General features: G+C 33.8%; 1 long non-coding RNA gene across 1 annotated transcript; it reads right to left on the bottom strand.

The window, feature by feature from the left end:
* Positions 1-1,262: 1,262 nt before the first annotated feature.
* On the bottom strand, positions 1,263-3,729 carry LOC128245587 (uncharacterized). Its single transcript, XR_008263187.1, has 4 exons — positions 3,645-3,729; positions 2,873-3,000; positions 2,453-2,566; positions 1,263-1,300 (listed from the first exon to the last, which is right to left on the bottom strand). It is a non-coding gene; the product is annotated as an uncharacterized LOC128245587 (long non-coding RNA).
* Positions 3,730-6,096: the final 2,367 nt, after the last annotated feature.

The following is a 6,096-nucleotide window of genomic DNA, read 5'->3' as shown; positions in this document are numbered from 1 at the left end:
GAGTTGACTAACATCTTCATTCTTCTGAAATATTGGATTCAGAGCTGCATCTCCTGATTCAGATTGCAGGACTACCGCCCCTGGGGAAAAGCCGCAGCTAACTTGGAGCTTATTGGCAACATCATGATCTGCAAGCAAGACACAAAAGCAATGTTTACACAAATAAAATATCTGCCACTACTGTAAGTTGTGAAAAAAGGCCTGTAAACACTCATTTGCAGGCATACACAACCTTTAATATAGTCATTAAATGTGATAAATATGCAGAAAAGTTCATGAATTCAAAGATTTTCAGGACAAATTTAATAGAATATATAGTCTTTTGGACATTTTGCAATCAGTTTTTAACAACTCAAAGGTAAACCTCATCTTATTGAGTACCCAGATGCATTGGCAAGCATTCAAACCAGACATGCTTAGAATTTCTCTTACTTGGAGATGGTATTCCTTTCTTGAAATCCTTGCGAGAGCCGGTATGGGAAAACCACAGAGACCACAGTTTTACCAGCACTGGTCTTGTCCTTGAAAATTCCTCTGTGGCTACAGCAACCAGGCTGGCTATTAAAATAAGCAATAAATTAGGGTTTTAAAACATATATACTGTATTAAGGTTGTGTTTTTTAATGCATTAAGGGAAAATGCTCTTCTTTATGAAAGCTGCTCACTTTTTATTTATTTTGCCTTGAGAAAATGTCAAGTTTTTCAATGAATAATTGAATAAATGAATGAATTAATGAATATATATGAATGATTGATAGAAATGAAATTAATGAATTAATGAAAGGTGGCCTTATTTCTTTAAAATTGGGATCTCATTGTGTTGCTGTGATTGTTAAAGTATATGTTTCTTGTCCATAAGCTGAAAATCATATGCACACTAAATAAAAACATCACTTCGATCCTATGTGCAGTAAGTTTGTTTAATTGCTTATAGAATTGCAATTATTGTAATGTTTGCTTAAAAGAGCAAACAAAATGTGTGAATAGATGCACAATACAGACCAAAGACTGATAAAGAACAGCAGTTTCATTAGAAAATAATATTATTACAAAGCCACATCAGAAATGATGACAACATGAAAGAAATTCATTTGAATGGAACAAACAGTCTCAATGGGCTTTTATGACCAACTGTCTCACTTTGTACTTCAGTTTGGATACCATTTTCTAATATATTATCCTTGAAAAGTACTTACAAAATTACAGCATGTTGGCAAAACACAAGTACAGCTTGGCCTCTGGGGGCAGCGTGGTGGGGGGGGTGGGGTCTTCAACAGACAGTTCCTCCTGGGTCTGCTTCCTATGTTAAAAAAATCCCTCCATTTATACTTTGGAATTGAAAGTGAGGCTTTCATTCATTAGTTACCATCATTTGGAACTATTTCCAAACATTAAATTGAAAGTGAAAGTAGTTTTTTTTAAAAATGTCAAAAATATATAAGAAAATTATATATTATTAATTTATATTATGTAATATAAGATTTTCACATTTCATACTCAAACACCAATATTCTATGGCTAAGCACTGTCAACTGGCCAAATTTCAACCAGATAGCTGTATAAATTAAGAATTTATAACAATTTAAAATAGGCCACCCCTCCAAAAGCTTCCTCTATATCAAAGCAACATTTTTTCAGAAACAGACTTCAAAACTCCTATAGTTCAGCTTCAGGCTATATGCAACACATACTGAAAGTTTGGCAATGATATATCAAACACTAAATGAATGAGACAAGTATTAGCACCTGTGGTATTTTCATAAAAAGCAGAAACAGCCATTTCCCTCAAATGTTAAGCCGCAAACCTTTGAAGAGCCATTATTTCCTTATGCATTGGAATAATTTGACCAAGTAAAGTTTTCCTTGTAGCTTTTAATGGTGTCTATAGAACAGCACCACAAAACTGGCCTGCCTACTCTTTTAAGATTTTTTCTAAGCAAAATAAGGTTTTTCCACTTCATCGGCTTAGTGTTTTATATAAAAAATGACATAGAGCCCAACTGAAATGCCTCAACTTGTCAAAATTTTGCTTTTCTGGTCCACTTATATACAAAGGTAACAGAACTGTTCAGTTTAACACAAGAAATTTAGTGATAATGTGTTAATAGACAGTCTAAACAACACTATATGCCAAATTGTTGGCTTCCGGGACAAATGGCGCAACAAAGGAAATGGCAAAAAAACACACCAAAACTTAAAGATTCGTGACAACTGCTAGTGTTTTCATGTATGAGGTGGCTACATGATGTAGAAAATGCAGAGATAGCATTATTATACCCATTTTTAAAAAAAATTTACTTTAAGGAATCTGTTTTGAAGGCTAGATTTGGCATTAAATTCAGAGTACAGCACTTCACTATTGTCTATAAGATGCTTATTTACACCTGATTTGCTATAAATCTCACTCATTGGAATCATTTACACACAAACAAGCACTACAGAGTTGACTAACATCTTCATTCTTCTGAAATATTGGATTCAGAGCTGCATCTCCTGGATTCAGATTGCAGGACTACCGCCTGGGGAAAAGGCCGCAGCTAACTGGAGCTTATTGGCACATCATGATCTGCAAGCAAGACACAAAAGCAATGTTTTACACAAATAAAACTATCTGCCACTACTGTTAAAGTTTGAAAAAGGCCTGTAAACACTCATTTGAGGCATACACAACCTTTAATATAGTCATAAATGTGATAAATATGCAGAAAAGTTCATGAATTCAAAGATTTTCAGGACAAATTTAATAGAATATATAGTCTTTTGGACATTTTGCAATCAGTTTTTAACAACTCAAAGGTAAACCTCATCTTATTGAGTACCCAGATGCATTTGGCAAGCATTCAAACCAGACATGCTTAGAATTTCTTCTTACTTGGAGATGGTATTCCTTTCTTGAAAATCCTTGCCGAGAGCCGGTATGGAAAACCACAGAGACCACAGTTTTACCAGCACTGGTTCTTGTCCTTGAAAATTCCTCTGTGGCTACAGCAACCAGGCTGGCTATTAAAATAAGCAATAAATTAGGGTTTTTAAAACATATATACTGTATTAAGGTTGTGTTTTTTAATGCATTAAGGGAAAAGGCTCTATTCTTTATGAAAGCTGCTCACTTTTTATTTATTTTGCCTTGAGAAATGTCAAGTTTTTCAATGAATAAATTGAATAAATGAATGAATTAATGAATATATATGAATGATTGATAGAATGAATTAATGAATTAATGAAAGGTGGCATTATTTCTTTAAAATTGGGATCTCATTGTGTTGCTGTGATTGTTAAAGTATATGTTTTCTTGTCCATAAGCTGAAAATCATATGCACACTAAATAAAACATCATTCTGCATCCTATGTGCAGTAAGTTTTGTTTAATTGCTTATAGAATTTGCAATTATTGTAATGTTTGCTTAAAAGAGCAAACAAAATGTGTGAATAGATGCACAATACAGACCAAAGACTGATACAAGTCAGCAGTTTCATTAGAAAATAATATTATTATCAAAGCCACATCAGAAATGATTGACAACATGAAAGAAATTCATTTAGGAATGGAACAAACAGTCTCAATGGGCTTTTATGACCAAACTGTCTCACTTTGTACTTCAGTTTGGATACCATTTTCTAATATATTATCTTGAAGTACTTACAAATTACAGCATGTTGGCAAACACCAAGTACAGCTTGGCCTCTGGTGGGCAGCTTGGTGGGGGGGGGGGGGTCTTCAACAGACAGTTCCTCCTGGGTCTGCTTCCTATGTTAAAAAAATCCCTCCATTTATACTTTGGAATTGAAAGTGAGGCTTTCATTCATTAGTTAGCATCATTTGGAACTATTTCCAAACATTAAATTGAAAGTGAAAGTAGTTTTTTTTAAAAATGTCAAAAATATATAAGAAAATTATATATTATTAATTTATATTATGTAATATAAGATTTTCACATTTCATACTCAAACACCAATATTCTATGGCTAAGCACTGTCAACTGGCCAAATTTCAACCAGATAGCTGTATAAATTAAGAATTTATAACAATTTAAAATAGGCCACCCCTCCAAAAGCTTCCTCTATATCAGGCGTGAGACCACAGTTATTTTTACTATATGTTTCATATAGACACTAACCTGGCTTTTGACTTTATACACACCCCAATTGAAAAACAAGGACATGGCATCTCTAGAACAATTCAAGACACAAAATATAATCACAAGAAAACACCATGTTGACCATTGACCCGACTGTCAAAATTGAGTTCAAATACATAACCCTTCCGCCAGGGAGTCAATCGGCTACAAACAACTAATTTTCAGACTTCCACAAGCTATGATTTTTCCAATATTTACATTGAAAACTATCAATTTCTGCAATAGAGTGTCAAATTCAGTCAAGTTCTCTGCAAAAAGAACATTTTTTGCTTCTTTTTCATTCAATTTTAATAAAATATTGATACTTGAACACAAGCACTCTTTGTTTCTGTATTCACATCCGGATCTTGGTCAACGGGGGGCAGATAACTGTGGTCTTGAGCCAGGTATTTCAACATTCTACACATCTTTTCACCTTTTGTCTAACGTCCCAGCATGCTTTTGTCGTCTCGTATGTCAGCGACAAATACACCTGGGCATTATGAATATATATGGGCCGCGTCGCGACAAAACCTGTCTTAATGACATTGATGACGTTTTATGGAAAACCGGATTTAAATGACGTCACGTATTTTATCCAGGAAGTGAGAAGTTAGATTTGTAAACACTGAAGAAAAAATAGATATTTGTACAGGTTATTGACTTAGATGTGTTAAAATGGATGCAGAGTTGGAGGTAAGTTATCTTTTTATGTATTTCATTATTTTGTTCTGTCAAAGGAGGGCGTAAATTAGGTTTTACCATAAATATGCACTTAGGTATAACATGTAAATAAATGACGTTACATGCATACATCACCTTATATCGGCATCATAACATCCCATAAAACTGGTTAAGTTAACTTATTCCCTGTCTTAAACTCAACCCGTCAATATATACGTTTATAATTGGACATCGTAACGTTTTATAAATGAAAATTACTATTATTTTATTCGTATTTTGATGCAATGACATTCAAAATGAAAATCTCTTTGTTTTACTGTATTTGAATTTATATTGTTTAGTATTTTGTACAGTACTGTAATATGCTATTCCAATAGATATGTTCACTAAACGAATAAATATGTTCAAAAAACGAAATATGTTTAAAATGAGATGGAAAAAGTGTCGAGTCATTATATCGATTTTATGACCAAGAGTTGATGTAATATATAACGTTAATTGAGTGGCAAACTGAAGAGATTGTGGCGCAGTGGAAAGATCATTGTGCTGCACCCGGGAGACTCAAGTTCAATTCCTGATATGAGCTATACTTTTTTTTTGCTTTAATCACATTTCCACTAAATTGTGTTGGTATATATTGTTTTATCATTGATAAATTTGGAAAAAAATGGTTCAAATAATACAAAACTACCCGGTTCATATGACAGATATAATGAGGTTTTTCCTATAATATATTTTCAGGAGTAAGAGAGTGTGTACTCAAATCATTTTGGAAGAACGCCAGTTTCCAAACCATTTGCATCACAAGAGTTAGACGAGTCGTGTGAAGTTGATTATGAAGTCGACAACGATGATATTGACACAATTGGCGGGATATTGGAAGGACGTGTGAGAGATTATATTTTGCAGCAAGAAATCGTAGATGAAGATACAGACAGCGATGGCAATGGAGAGGCTGAATTAGATGAAAGCGATATTGAAGTGGCTGAAAATTGTGAGCTTACATATATAAAGAAAGTGTGTAAAGATGGATGTGGGTGTCAAAGGAAATGTTCACAACAGCTTAATGTAGGAAATGTGTATGAACACATACTTAACTTAAGAGAAATGGACACAAATGAAAAAGACATGTATATTATGGCCATCTTACAAGACGACCGCGCCACGGCAACAACTAAGAAAGGAAAAAAGAGGCAACGGATGCGTTATACATTTAAATTTAATGGGTCCATTGTTTGCAGGAGAACATTTCACCTCTGCTATGACATAGGAAGAAGTGCCTTACAAGGTCTAA

Source organism: Mya arenaria, chromosome 9 (assembly GCF_026914265.1).
Source record: "Mya arenaria isolate MELC-2E11 chromosome 9, ASM2691426v1".
Lineage (NCBI taxonomy): Eukaryota > Metazoa > Mollusca > Bivalvia > Myida > Myidae > Mya > Mya arenaria.
This window is presented reverse-complemented; position numbering and strand designations above follow the sequence as displayed.